The sequence below is a fragment of the Amphiprion ocellaris genome, chromosome 11, assembly GCF_022539595.1.
Source record: "Amphiprion ocellaris isolate individual 3 ecotype Okinawa chromosome 11, ASM2253959v1, whole genome shotgun sequence".
NCBI classification, from domain to species: domain Eukaryota; kingdom Metazoa; phylum Chordata; class Actinopteri; family Pomacentridae; genus Amphiprion; species Amphiprion ocellaris.
The window spans coordinates 699,019-714,987 of NC_072776.1; the positions used below are offsets into that span (position 1 = coordinate 699,019).

Below are 15,969 nucleotides of genomic sequence, written 5' to 3' on the forward strand. Positions count from 1 at the left end.
AAATACTGAGTAAAAAGCGTTTGGAAAAGGCAAACTACAACAAAGTATAATTGAATTTGCATAGTTATTAATTCAGCATAAACAGACTAATATTTTAGAATAGGGGGCTGTCATTTCAGACAGAAATGATTCAAATAAAATACCCAGTGCGTGTTCCAAAATTGTGACATATTAAATCAGATTCATGAGATGTTGCCTTTCTCATATAAATCAAAATCTTCATTTAAAGCCTAATGTAACAGCATGAGTAGTTTCATTTTTTATCATTCAACATCATCTAGTACCAGAATATATCATTTTATACTGTTTTATTGATGCCTTAACATGCAAGCAGCACTTCCATTGCCTATATTTCTGTATTTTACATTTGAGTTTTTAAAATAATTGACATCAGTTTGTAGAACTGTTTTCATTTTGACGTGAAAGCAGTCTTTTGTTGTTGTAAAATCTTGTGAAATGCCCAATTGAAAAAACAATGACTCAAGGTTGAAAAAACAATAAAAAGGGGAAACCTACATATCAAGGTTGAACACTTTTTATAGCATCGTAAATGTTGCAACAACTTTAAATACTGCTTTGAAGTCTTTGTTATAGCCAGGACCAAGAAACACAAGCATGCCACTCCAGTTAAAGCCTCTTTATACTGGCCTTTAGCAGGTTTTAGGATAGATTATTAATATTTTACAGATTACTTCTAAGGCATGACTTTGAAATCAGAAGATATGAAGTTGGCTGAGTCAATTATGTGTTTCAGGCTTCTTACAGCTTACTTTCAACTGATTTTATTTATTTTTTTATTGTTGTTTAAGCCGTCTTTCAAAAAAAATAGTTGGTTGTTGGCCTATTGTTTTCATACACCATGTTGTATTTAATCTGTATTTTAAAGTTAAATTAAGCTGCGATTTCAGGACTTGTCTTGTTTTATTGTGCTGCACTGTGAAGCACTTTGTAACTTGTAAAAATATCCTATAAATAAAGATAATTTTTTATTAAATTATATACATGGCTCACAGGTCCGTGTATGGATCTGGTAATTTGATTTTCCGTTCTGAAACGGGTATTGAAAAACAAAAAACGAATGGTTATTTGATTTTCGTTTTAAAATACAAAAATTAAAATTGAAATACAAGGCGTTTTTCCTTTTCATGATCAAAAAGGGATATACGATTTTTAAAAATGCTTTGATTTTCGTTTTATATTTAGAATAACAAGAAAGTAAAATCAGTAAGAGACAGAATCGACAAAAGGTCAGTTTTTCATTTTCTGAGACCGGAAGTGGTCATCAGCAAGTGTGGAGCCAAACAGAGTGGTGCAAAGACTGTACATAAATTTTTTTCGTGAGTTTTCATGGTCAAAACGAGAGATCAGGTGGCCGATCTTAAAATAAATCAATATTGATTTTTTTTATAGAGCGTTAAAGTTTTGCGAAGCCAGGGGCGGGGACTACTTGATTGACAGTCCGGTCTGGAATGATTGACAGGTCCTATGGAGGAGGCAGCAGAGACTCTGCTCTCCTCGTTTGGATTAATTCTGATATAATAACTGTTGGGTTTATTTATCGGTGCAGCAGCACAACATTTTCCACAGACAGTTTTCCTGCCGTTGGCTTGTTTTTAACCAGTTTTTCTACCTTCGGCTGATTCTACCAGCAGACACTGAAAGGACTCTGATAGTTCGGTAAGTAAATGTTTATTTTCGTATCGGTGCCGCTTTTAATGCACTTTATATGCAGCTTTAGTGTCAGATGTAATGTGTGCCATGCACTCCAGATGTTGGTGGAGTTTTGTTTCAGTGTGTGTTGACCAGAGAAGAAAGTTAGCATAGTAAATATTAGCTTAATGTTAGCCATGCTAACCGAGCTAGCTGCTCAGTCGTAGCCTGATTAAAGCTAACGTAGCATTAAGCTAACGATGTTTGTGTTGAGTTTCATGTAAACAGCTGAAGTGTGTTGTGTTTCCTGTAATGTGGTTCATTAAGTTCATAAAACTGTGGCTGGTTGACATTAATGTAACGTTCAGGAAACTTAAATGTGATTAAAACAGTAACGTTAATGTTCTAGTTGTCAGTAATCAGCTTTAATTTGACACTAAAACAGACTGATAGTTTTTAAATGACATCAGTTTCATTAATTTGTTGAAAATTGTCTCATTTGTTGTTGTGATGTTGCTGCTGATTCATTAAAAGCAGATGATCCGTGTTGAAGATACGTTTAGTTCTAGTATCAGAAGTACAAGAAGCAAAATGGAAGTTTAGTTCTGCTACATCAAAGATTTCAGGATTAAAATGACTAAATGAGTCTTTGTGCCTCAAACTTTATTTTACAATAAAGAAATAATGAAATAATCACAGATAATAAAAATATAAATAGCAGAGAAATCCTGAGAGAATAATTTCCTGAAAAGTCTGTGAAGGAAAAGCAGCTTTTTATCCTGAAAGATCAGAATCAGCTCCAACATCTGCATCTGACAGCATCAAGTCAACCAGAAAGAAAAGAAAAAAAAAATGACTTCTTTCTGATCACATCTGTTCTGCTGCTCACAGTCTGCTGCTGCTCACATTCTTCACATTTATAGTCCACTTTTAAAAGTTCAGCAGACAGGTGCTCTGTTTTGGAGTGTGACAATGTCGACGGTGATGTGGAGAGTGAAGTTTCTGTTCACCCACAGCGTGCTTTAGGGCAGCCAGGTCGGACTTGATGTTTGAAATACTGACCGACAGCTCAGATTTAACTGTCTGTAGTTCCGTTTTGATGGATGTTAAACTTTCATTCCAAGCCGCCGGGATCTGGGTCTTTAAAATAACCGCCGTCTCGTTACAGAGTGAAAGTAGCAGTTCCTCCTTAAGGTCAGAGGAGATTGCAGCATCTGAGGGCCTCTTCAAAGAAGTAGTTGATGAAGGCGTTCTGGAGCAGGACCAGAAAGACCACGACCAAGCAGCCTTGAGATCTTAGGCAGCGTCTCCCTCAGGTGGGTGTCAACGGTGTTCACGGTCAGGTCTGTGATAATCCCGTCAAAAAACAAAACAGAAAAAAATCTAGATTATAAATCAACATGTAACCAAAGCACTCTGTGTGTAACGCCATAGTATAGGATGTAGTTCAGAAAATGTCAAAGTATAGTATACTTTTCAAGAATAACATAGTATGGCCTGTAGTTCATAGTATAGCATGTTGGCAAAAAAACCCAACTGATTATTATGTGGTTCAAAAAGTGCAAAATAGGATGTTGCCTAAAATTGTCATGTATGATATGTGGTTCAAAAACGTCATAGTGCAGTATATTGTCAAAATAGTATGTTTTTCAAGAAAACATCACAGTATATGTCGTCTAAAAAATGCCCTAGAATAATATTTCATTGTACAAGTAAAAGTATACTAATTTTTAAAACTGTTCAAATTCTTATATATTGCTAAAAAACAAAAAAAAACTCAAACAAAAAAACGTCATAGTAATATGTCAATTTAAAAAGCCTATAGTATGGAGTGTCACCCAACAAACGTCTAAACGTCATAGGATAGCATGTCGCTCTAAAAACATCATAGTATGGCCTTTGGTCCAAAAAAAGGTCATAGTATAAGCATGTCACCCAAAAAAACGTCATCGTATAGCATGTTGTCCAAAAAACATCATGGTATAGCCTGTCGCTCTAAAAACATAGTATATCTTTTGGTCCAAAAAATGTCATACCATAGTATGTCGTCCAAAAATATCATGCTATAGCATGTCGCTCTAAAAACGTTATAGTATAGCATTCGCTCAAAAAATGTCATTGTATAGCATGTCGCTCTAAAAATGTCATTGTATAGCCTTTGGTCCAAAAAACGTCACAGCATAGCATGTCGTCCAAAAAACATCATAGTATAGCATGTTGTCCAAAACACGTCAGAGTATTGCCTTTGGTCTAAAAACGTCATAGTATTGCCTTTGGTCTAAAAACACATATATAGCCTTTGGTCTAAAAACATCATAGTATAGCCTTTGGTCCAAAAAAACTTCATAGTATAGCATGTGGCTCAAAAAACGTCATAGTGTAGCATGTCGCTCTAAAAACGTCATAGTATACCATGTCGCTCTAAAAAGGTCAGAGTATAGCATGTCGCTCTAAAAATGTCATAGTATAGCCTTTGGTCCAAAAAAACTTCATAGTATAGCATGTGGCTCAAAAAACGTCATAGTATACCATGTCGCTCTAAAAACGTCAGAGTATAGCATGTCGCTCTAACAACGTCATAGTATAGCATATCGCTCTAAGAATGTCATAGTATAGCATGTCACTCTAAAAACGTCATCGTATAGCATGTTGCTCTGAAAACGTCATTGTATAGCCTTTGGTCCAAAAAATGTCATAGTGTAGCATGTCGCTCTAAAAACGTCATAGTATAGCCTTTGGTCCAAAAAACATCATAGTGTAGCATGTCGCTCTAAAAACTTCATAGTATAGCATATCGCTCTAAAAAAAATTCATAGTATGGCATGTCGCTCTAAAAACGTCATAGCATAGCATGTCGCTCTGAAAACGTCATACTATAACATGTCGATCTAAATACGTCATAGTATAGCATGTCGCTCTAAAAACGTCATAGTATAGTATGTCACTCTAAAATCACCAAAGTATAGCATGTCGCTCTAAAAACGTCATAGTATAGCATGTCGCTCTAAAAACGTCATAGTATAGCATGTCGCTCTAAAATCGTCATAGTATAGCATGTCACTCGAAAACGTCGTAGTATACCCTTTGGTCCAAAAAACGTAATCGTATAGCATGTCGCTCAAAAAACGTCATAATATAGCATGTCGCTCTAAAAACTTCATAGTATAGCATATCGCTCTAAAAACTTCATAGTATAGCATGTCGCTCTAAAAACGTCATAGCATAGCATGTCGCTCTGAAAACGTCATACTATAACATGTCGATCTAAAAACATCATAGTATAGCATGTCGCTCTAAAAACGTCATAGTATAGCATGTCGTCCAAAAAACGTCATAGTATAGCATGTCGCTCTAAACACGTCATAATATAGCATGTCGCTCTAAAAATATCATAGTATAGCCTTTGCTCCAAAAAACCTCATAGTATTGCATGTCGCTCTAAAAACGTCATAGTATAGCCTTTGGTCCAACAACCATCATACTTTAGCATGTCGCTCTAAAAACGTAATAGTATAGCATGTCGCTCTAAAAATGTCATAGTATAGCCTTTGCTCCAAAAAACCTCATAGTATAGCTTGTCGCCAAAAAAAGGTCATAGTATAGCCTTTGGTCCAAAAAAACGTCATAGTATAGCATGTCGCTCGAAAAACGTCATAGTATAGCATGTCGCCCAAAAAACTTCATAGTGTAGCATATGGCTCAAAAAACGTCATAGTGTAGCATGTCGCTCTAAAAATGTCATAGTATAGCATGTTGTCCAAAAAACGTCAACGTATAGCATGTCGCTCAAAAAACGTCATTGTATAGTATGTCGTCCAAAAAACGTCATAGTATAGCATGTCGCTCTAAACACGTCATAGTATAGCATGTCGCTCTAAAAATATCATAGTATAGCCTTTGCTCCAAAAAACCTCATAGTATTGCATGTCGCTCTAAAAAACGTCATAGTATAGCCTTTGGTCCAACAACCATCATACTTTAGCATGTCGCTCTAAAAACGTCATAGTATAGCATGTCGCTCTAAAAATGTCATAGTATAGCATGTTGTGCAAAAAACGTCAACGTATAGCATGTCGCTCAAAAAACGTCAGTGTATAGTATGTCGTCCAAAAAACGGCATAGTATAGCATGTCGCTCTAAACACGTCATAGAATAGCATGTCGCTCTAAAAATGTCATAGTATATATGTCGCCCTTAAAAACGTCATAGTATAGTATGTGGCTCAAAAAACGCAACACCAAAACAGTCCAAACGCCGGTTTCTAGAGGGTTAGATGAGTATTTATTTGAAAGAGGAAGTTTACAACAACACAACATGTGAGGGGGTTAAAAGCAAATGGGTGTTAGTAAAATAAAAATAAATAAACAGAACTAAAACTTAACTTCATGTTTGACATTGATGGGCATTCCAACCAGGAACAATGTAAAAGATAATCAATACAAAAAAAAACTCTTCCTGTTCACCTCTTCAAGCCTAAAAACATACCCTAAACTAAAATTACCAATGGGTTTCCTGTTTTCCTTTCTGAACAGTCAAAGGTCCCTCTCTATCTCCCTACACATCCACCAACCACTGGAACACATCTCCAAAGTTCTGCTGGGCCAGCTCAGCTTCCCCTCAGAAGAAGTGCCGCCACCTGCCAGATGAAGGAGCCTTTTGAGAGGCAGCTGGCATCGTGTTTGGACTGTACTTTGGTCTGTTCCAATCCAGCTTCAGCTCCAGAGACGGCAGGCGGAACGAGTCAACGGAGGCCGGGTGGACGAAGGCATGCAGCTGAGTACAATCCAGAAAACAACAGAGGAGGAGTGCAGTGGCCTAGTGGCAAAACAAACAGAGTAGCATGGTATGTCTCTTAGAAAACATCATAGTATAGCCTTTGGTATGAAAAATGCCATCATATACATCGTATATTGTACAAATAATAAGTCAAAGGAAAGAGACCATCAACTGTAGAATCTGTAGTAATTGTGGGCTGACGAATTTACTGATTATTCAGTATTTTATTTTTTACTGATTTATGTAATAAATACATTTAAAAATGGCTGCTACTTTGGCTGTTGAACATTTATGCTAACCTGTGGTCGCTCTGTCTTGCTGGAGATGATTTGATTGGTTATATGTCACGAATAAAACTCCCTTTAACTCATCTGTAAACAAAAACAAAGACGCATCAACAAAGTTTTCTGTTAGAGTTTGTGTTCTTCTAAGTTTAACTCCAAGAATTTTAAATACTTTCATTTACTGCAAATGAATATATCTCCAAATGTCTCAACTAATAATCATTATCAGCTTAAAAACCCCACAAAAACACCCCTTGCATACTCGACCACACTTAGTACAGTCCGGGTCCCCCTTCTATAAATCTGCTTGAATCGTCCACTTCCTGTTTGTCAAAGTGGCCTTCTACCTGGGACAGGTTTTGTTGGAGCTCATGCAACAAACATTTTGGTAACTGCACTTTAATATGGATGGATGACACTGAATTAGAGTCTGTTTTAATGAGACTGAGTTAAGATGTGTAGCTCTGTCGTTAAATAGGAAATTATTTCTCAGAATTCACAGAGAAAAGTCTGAAATGTTTGCTAGGTTAGCGTCCCCACATGTTTCTTTGGCTCAGCTAAAGCTAACTCTCTCCAACTTCTGGATCTCTTGAGTTGCTTGTTGTTAAAATATCTTGCTATAGGTGCTGAAGCTCAGAAAGTCTGAGATGTTTTGTTCAAAATAAGCTCATTCTCAAGTCTTATCTGAACTGTCCCTGTTTTGTTTGAACTTTCCCTAAACTTAGGAGTTAGTGACAGAGCAGCACATCCAGACTCAGGTCTCGTCCCATCACTAGATTAAACTTCAGTGTCATTCATTGATGTTAAAGTGCAGTTTTTCAAATGTTTGTTGCACATGCTCCTGACCAAACCAGTCCAGGTGGAAGACGATGTGAAGAGAAAGCTCCAGAGGATGAATATCACACATTTACGTTGGAAATAAATGTCCTTTAATTAGACATTGTCATGCAAAAGTTAGATTTCCCTTTAATGATGTTCAGATCTTTGAGTGTTTTGTTGATGTTGGTTTCTAAATGTTTTTTGACGCTCGGCCCCAAAGATTAAAACCTTTTACGGCTCACAAGCTGCAACAATTCACACATTATCAACTATCTTTCTGACTAAACTAAGATAAAAAGTGAAAAACTGCCTGATTCCTGCATCATGAATGTAAATCTTTTTGGGTTTTATGACAGTAAACTGAATATATTTGGGTTTGACATCTTATAAACCAAAACAAGAAATGAATTAGTGCAGAAAACAATCAACAGATTAATGGACAAAGAAAATGTGTTTCCAACATATATGTCTGAATTACTCCATTACAAGATACATACAATTTAAATTCAATTTTATTTATATAATGCCAATTGCAGGTCAAATTGTCTCAAGACGCTTTATTTTGATATTTTTTGGTCATATTTAAAATATGACAAAGTAAGAAATTTAAACCTCTTGACTAATCCAATTTACTATTTGGTTTTTAAGAGACTCATGACAATTGAAATAACTTTCTCCCCTAAAACTAATAAACATGAGGTCAAATAGAAGGAAGAGTTTTAAATACTGCAGTCCCACGACAACAAGAATAAAGTTTGTCAACAAAAAGTAAATCTGCAGGTGGATTCCATTAAAGTCCTAATAAATGATAATAAAGTGTGATACTAAAGGTTTGTGGTGCTAAAAATCTCCAAGTAAAGATATGAAGTTGAACATCTGGATGGAGGTTGATAAAAGTTGACCTTCTTTCATTTCTCTGGAGCGACTCCATGGATTTTATGGATGGTGGTTAAAGACCTGCTCTTCTAGTGGTCTTCCTTCTAGTCGCTGTAAAAAAGTCAGTCCATCCTGGCCAACTTCAACACCTCTTCATGACAACTTGTTCTGCCTCGGACCTGGTGGAAACTCCAGAAACTCTGGAAAGCCTGTGGAGACTCGAAGAACTCGTGGAGACTCGAAGAACTTGTGGGGCGGGGGAAGGTGTGGTGGGTGGTGTGGGGAGGTGGGGGAGTAGAGGGGGGAGGCCGCCACCCACCTCCCCACCTACTCTCCGCCCTGACTCCACCCAGACTCCGCCTTGGCTCCACCCATGTGGTGACTTCAGAAACTACGATGCCAAAGGGACGACGAAATTATTTCTTTTTATCTGATCTGTAGCTCAGTGAGTTAAGGATTTGCCTATGGAGCTGCAGGTCGCTGGTTCAAGACCAGACTCTTCTTAAATTTTCATCATAATCCTGACAAAGACAAAGAAAGAAAAGTGCCAGTGGTGGGTCTTGAACCTGCGACCTTCCACTTGGTAGTCCGTCTTCTTATCCCCTGAGCTATACGCTCAGATACTAATTCTTCTTTTTTTTGCGCATTTGTCATCTATTTTTTGTCGTTTTCGAGTTTTTTTTTAACTCGTGTCTCGACTCAACCATTTTTCTCAGGAGGTTGGACTTCAGCCTTTGTGCTGGAGGGTGGAACCCTCAGTTCCAAGACTTTCCAAAGCCTCCACACCTCCCGAGTCCTCAGGACCTGAGCTTTCACACAGTCTGAGGGCTGAAATTTTCTAAGTCCCACAGTAGATCTCTGTTAGATTGAACTTTCACACAGTCCAAGGACTGATATCTTCTAAGTTCCTGAGTAGCTCTCTGTTAGTTTGAACCTTCAGACAGTCTGAGGACTGAAATCTTAAAAGTTTCTCAGTACTTCTCTGTTAGTTTGAACCTTTAGACAGTCTGAGGACTGAAGTTTTAAAAGTTTCTCAGTACTTCTCTGTTAGTTTGAACTTTCTGGTTAACAGAAGCCTGAAAACTTGTGACCATGAGTCTTGATTTCACATTTAGATCATCCATCTGAGTTCTTCTCGGACCTTCACCTGTGGGTTTATTAGAAATCCTCAACAAATTTTGATTCTCTTCACTGAACAGTAAAGTTTGTGGAGATCAGAAGGTAACATTAGTTTGATCCATGCCTTCAACTACTAGTAGACTTTATCTGGGAAGCAGTTTTCTGAAATGAGTTCTTAGTAAATCTGTCCACAATCAAACCAAGAACATAGAAAGAAGAAATGTTTGAAGAAACAACTTGATGTTTTCATTTCAGACTAGAAAACACTTTAAGACTTTTATGTTTTTGCTCTTTTTCATCGTTTTATTGTCTCTTCTGTTTAATTTGATCTTCTAAACTTTAACCGGTGTCTTTTAAAATGTTTTGTCTTTAGTTTGATTCTTCTTAAATGTTTAGTTTTGCTCTTTTCTAACCTTTTATTCTTTTCTAATGTCTGATTTGATTTCCAAATGTTTTGTCTTTTGAATTTTTTTGTTTTTTTTTTAAATGTTTTATTGGCTTGTTTGAAAATTTTCCTTTTCTTTCCCAGTGTTTAATTTTTTGATTAAATCTTTAAGGTTTTTCTTTTTAATGTTTTACCACCTTTTAATGTTTAATTTTCTTTTAATTTCTTTTCAAATTCTTCATTGTATTTTCTGTTTAATTCCTATTTAAAGTTTTATTGTCTTTAAGATTTAATTTTCTAATTAAACATTTAATTTTTTTAATTAAATGTTTAATCTAATTAAATGGTTCGTATTTTTTAAAATGTTTAATATTCTTGTTTAATTGTATTTTTTAAATGTTTATCTAAAATATTTCATTTTTAATGTTTAATATTCTTGTTTAAAAATTTTTTGTTTCATTTCATAATTGCATGTTTTGTATCTTGTTTAATTATCTAATTAAATATTTTGTCCGTTTAATGTAATTTAATTGTATTTAATGTTTAATTTTTAAAAAATGTTTTATTGTATTAAATGTTTTTCTCCTTTGATTTAATTGCTTTTTTAACATAGTTTATTTCCTTAATCTTTTTTTTCTGTCAAGATTTCAACCCCAACTTTAAAAATGAAACAAACCCTTAAATCACAATGAAAAAACTTCTGTTGTCACAATCATGAGTTAGTCAATTATTCAGTTTATCAGTTCAACTTTATTTGTTTAGCACCTTTCACACAGATGACAAAACTAAAGCAAAGACAAAAAATTATGATCAAAACTACAATTAAACTCAAAAATATATTTTTAAAAAAAGATTTAACATGGTAATAAAATATGTTGTGTCCAGGGGATGGAGGGAGTTTATTGAAGTCTTCTTGGGCTCACATGGGAAATCATTTAAAACATAAACTTGATATTCAGTCTAAGGAAACTTCAGAGCGACAGAAGAAGCAACAATATCTCCTGTTTTCTCCTTTAATGAGTCGACTCTTCTTGTGCTTTCAGACCAAAGAACTACAGACTCTTCAGAACCTGCTCAAACTCTTGGTACAGGACCTCACCACACGGGTCAAGAAGGTTTCTGTCTCATTTCTACTCTGAAGCTCACCTTCTCCTGCTCAAACTGCTGACAAATGTTTCTGCTGCTCTAAAGTCAGGTCTCCAGAACTTCTTAAAAACTCTCAAAGTCTCTTCTGCTGCAGGTTGCTTTGTAGAACTGTTCCAGAAAACCTCACTAAACCACATGGAGGGGCCTCAAGATAGTAGGCCAAATGAAACCATACAAAAACCAAACTAGCACAACCCAAACACTAAAGTCTCCTGCAGCCTACCAGAGAACCTCTGAGAACAGAGAATCAGGACAGGAACTCTTACCTTCTGGACAACCAACGTTGGTTCACTACAAGAATACAGAATGTGTCTGACCAAAAACCTCTGAAGACTCACTACAGCCAAGGTAAAGACACAACTCACCTGCACCAAATCCACTAATCACTGCACACATCAGCACCATGTGCTAACTGTGGCTAAAGAACCACATTTACCAAGACAACTATCCAGTACAAAGCCCTACAACACACCAAGAAACACATTAAAGTCTATTTTACTGCTGGAAGCTGCAAGCCAACGCCTAAATAACAAACTAAGCAACGGAGCCAAACCCAGCTCAGTGGTGAAGAGAAACAGAGGAAATGTTTGTCTGCAGCTAAACAAAGCAGGAAGACACTGAGCTGCTCAGGTGTTCCTGATAACACCAAGCAGCCACCTGGACAGCCAATAGGAACACAGCTTCCTGGAAGTCCAGAGGGCTGGCTTAGTCAAGGAAATTTAGTTTAAAGTTGAAGCAGAAAGTTAACAAAGAAAGTTGAAAACCACCTTCCGATACTTGAAATCTCTGAGTTTTCACACAAAGAATGGCTGAACATGTCAAACTGGTTTCATAGTAGAACCCTCATTGTAAAAACGTCATAGTGTTGTGTGTTGCTCCAAAAATATTAGGACCCGGCTGTCTCGGGTCGCAGAGGAGCAACACAAAAACAGGACAAATGCTGGTCTCCAGGGGGTTAGGAGGATATTTATTTGAAAGAGGAAGTTTACAACAACACAACATGTGAGCAGAAAAGTCACAAAGTCTGTCTTTAGTTCAGCTGAAAATGTTAGTTTTTGTCTTTTTTATTGACCAAACTTTTCAGGAAGTAGATGAAGAATAATTAAAGCTCTCATGTAAAAGTCCAACTTATTTTGGATCCTTGTGGAGAGTTTAATCTTAGAATTTGTAAAGCTGTTGAGTTTTTAGAGTCACATGCATTGTTTTGACATTTAATAACCGAGTCCTGAAATAAAATTACAGTTGTGGATTTCTGTCATTTAGTCTGGAATAAACAAATAACAGCAGCATAAATCTCAAACGTCATTATGAGGAGTCTGGATTGAGGTTTCTCACTTGATAATGATCAAAACATGAAATTTAGGTTAGTTTAAAGGAATATTCCACCTTAAATCTTTGAATGTTGACCTAAAAGGTTGGTTTCAGGAAGTATTCCACCTACAAGGTCCTCACACATCCACCTTAAAGGAACATTCCACCAAAAATCCTTGGACATGCACCTAAAATGTTGGTTTAACCGAGTATTCCATCCAAAATCCTCAGAGACCTGAGGGGCTGGTTAAAAGGAATATTCCACCTAAAACCTCAAATGTAGACCCCAAAGGGTGGTTTAGAAAAAAAATCCTTCAATGTAGACCAAAAAAGTTAGTATGGAGGAATATTCCACCTGAAATGTAGACCTGAGAAGTTGGTTTGGAAGAATATACTATCCTAAACATCCTTACATGTAGACTAAAAGATGGTTTGGATGAAAATTCCACCTAAAATCCTCCAATGTAGACCTAAAAGGTGAGTTTAATGGTATATTCCACCTAAAATTCACTACTGTAGACCTTGGAGGTTGGTCTGATGGTATATTCCACCCAACATCCTTGAACATAAAAAAGTTCGTTCAAAGGAATATTCCACCTAAAATCCTTCAATGTAGACCAAAAAATCTTGGTGTAAAGGAGTATTCCACCTTAAATGTAGACCTAAAGGATGGTTTGGAGTAATATTCTACTCTAAAATCTTCCAATGTAGACCTAAAAGGTTGATCTGATGGTATATTCTACCCAACATCCTGGAACATTTACGTAAAAGGTTGGTTTAATGGTAAATTCCCAGAAGAACCCTTGAACATTGGGCTTAATGGTATATTCCACCCAAAATATTGGTACATATACCAAGAAGTCAGTTTAAAGGAAATGTAGACCTAAAAGGATTGTTTGAAGGAATATTTAAATGATTATTTTCATTATTTAATAATCTGTTATCAGCCAGAACCCTGGCAAACTTATTTTCATCAGTTTTTTCAGTGGAAGTCACAAATAAAGGAGCTCTTGGTTTTTCCCGGTGTTACTGAGTCAAAAGCTGCTGTTTCAACACAGAACTTTCACATGCATCCACAAACCTCTCAGCACTCAAACACCCACAGACAGGAGGCCGGCTGGACCGAGGCTTGGCGGCGTCCTCAGACCCACGAGTCGGTGAACTTGTTGGTCCGGTTTGAAGGCCTCCGTGTGGTCCAGTAGAAGTCCACGTAGTCGGTGTTGGCTTTGAACCGCAGCGACTGGCCACCATCAGGTGGACCAGCTCGTCCTCATAGGGCTCCTCCTGTAGCCTTGAGGGGACCACAGGAACATTCAGTAGCTGTTGGAGTTCTTCCTGTCAGGCTCCTGGTAGAACGGCTCTGAAGTATCTTGTACTTGTCTTATCTGGAACAATCTAACAGCCTAAACTGTTAACAGCGGTGTAAAGAAGCAAACACACAGGCATAGATTAGGACTCAAACTAGATTTATTTTAGAAAACAAATCAACTTAGACGCATTTGTTCACACGTGTGGCTGAATAGGAGGCCGTCCAATCAGATTGGAGGTCTTCACTCTGTAGGTTGTTTGTTGGGTGAGACTCTTGGACCTCCATCAGCTGACATGGATGTTTGATGGTCTTCCTCTCTAGTGCCAGATGATTCATCCATGAATTCAGCAGCTACAGACTGAAATGAAGCTCATGCTGCCGTTATTGAATTCCTGTTCCAGATCAAATGTTCAGAGCTCATCTTGAATGCAGCCGTCTGCTGTCTGATAGTTTTTCTCATTGTAGTCTTCAATAAAGTCTTTTTCCTCATGTCAGGATGTGGTGAGACTCTTTCTCAGTCTCTGCAGACGTCCCTCATTATGCATCTCCAGAGAAGAAACAGAAAAACTGATCACTGCTTCAGCATCAAACGCTCTCCAGCATTGAGTGTTTTAGGAATTCATTCATTGTGTTGTGAACTTTGAAGGAACAGAAACTTTACAGCTGCCAAAGATATGAGCTCCAATTCTGGATGTTTTAGGAAATGAAGTTCATCAAATGAACACTTGATTTTTGTTGATAACTCTCATTAAATTACTGAAGAAATCTAACATAAAAACCTGTAAACTCTCAGGCAGCTTTTGTTAAAGTCATATACAGCTTTCCTATTGGGTTAAAGAGCCAAAAAAAACAAACATGAAAAATACTTTGTAAAAGGGAGAGGTCGGTAGCAGCTTTCATTTTTTCTTATAACTTTTTGGTGGCCCCCCAAAATATCTGTTGTCCCCCCCGTGCCCCCCCCACTACAATGAATCTGGATCCACCCCTGGCTGGCACATCTTCTGAAACCACATCCACACTATCAAACACACAGTTTTCACTGACTCTGCTATGAACTGATGGAATGAAGCAGCCGGACATTAATCCAATCACACGTCGTTTTAGTATTCTTCAAAAATTTTTATTGAACAAAAGTATCTCAATTCTCATCACGTTGTCGGTGATACAGTACCATAGCTGGATCTGAATGATTCATATATGCACCTCTTCTTACTTTGAATATATACATACAGTGGAGACAAGAATTAAATAACAATGCTCAATAACATTCAGATATATCATATAAAAGCTGAGGACCCCATGATCAACACTTCCATTGGTAAACAGATGCACATGGCGAAATAAAGAGGAGACGTTTGGTAGGACTAGACTTTTAGTTAAAACTGGATGAGTGTGCATTTGGTTTCTTGACTGCCACCTAAGTCCACGTAGTCACTGTTCTGATGCCCGTTTCATTTCTGCAGAGTACAATGACAGCTCAAAGTAATTTTGAAAACAAATTATCCTTGATTTCACTTCCAGCCGGTTAGCCAGGCTTGCTAACAAATGCTAACACTAACACCAGGGCAGATGAACACAAAGTTCTTCTACTTTTGCAGAAAGTTTTGGTTTTTTTAAAGGCTTGGAGGGGGGGGAAACACACCTTGTCAAATTTTATTTCTAGTCTAAAATGTCATTATAGAGCAGGGGTGTCAAACATGCGGCCCGCAGGCCAAAACTGGCCCTACAGAGGGTCCAATCCGGCCCGCAGGACAACTTGGTAAAGACTGTAAATTTGTAAAACTGTAAATTTAAAATAATTCCCACACCATGACAAGTTGTTTTGATCATAAAGTAAAATAGTAGATTGTTCATTGTTTGTCATTTTGTGTTTCCTTTTTGTCTCGCATGTGTTGTCTATTTTTTTTGTCATTTTGTTTCTCACTTTTGTCATTTTTTTGTCTCATTTGTGTCAATCATGTAATTTTTGGTCTCGTTTTTGTAACATGTCCATTTTCTTGTTGCTTTGTAATTTTTTTGTCGAATTTTTGCTTTGTTTTGCATCATTTGTCTCATTTTTTGTCGTTTTGTATCTCGTTTTGGTCATTTTGTGTCTCATTTTTGTCATTTTTCTAATATTTTGTCCTGTTTTTGTCCTTTTTTATCTGAGTTTTGTCATACTGATCAAAGTAAAATACTATACCATTCAGTTCCAGATAGCTGTGACTAAATGTTGTGTTCCTTTGTAGACACTCTGTGATCTGGAAGTTGTAATGTGGAAATGATGAACTGAGGCTGGATGTTGTTGAATTTTT

General features: G+C 36.9%; 1 long non-coding RNA gene across 1 annotated transcript in view; it reads left to right on the plus strand.

Annotated features, from left to right (window-relative positions):
* Positions 1 to 6,479, plus strand: part of LOC129350031 (uncharacterized) — an 11,826-nt gene extending 5,347 nt beyond the window's left edge. Inside the window, exon 3 of the long non-coding RNA XR_008603232.1 lies at positions 6,189 to 6,479. This is a non-coding gene — a long non-coding RNA (uncharacterized LOC129350031). The remainder of the gene's footprint in view (positions 1 to 6,188) is intronic.
* The last annotated feature ends 9,490 nt before the right edge of the window (positions 6,480 to 15,969 follow it).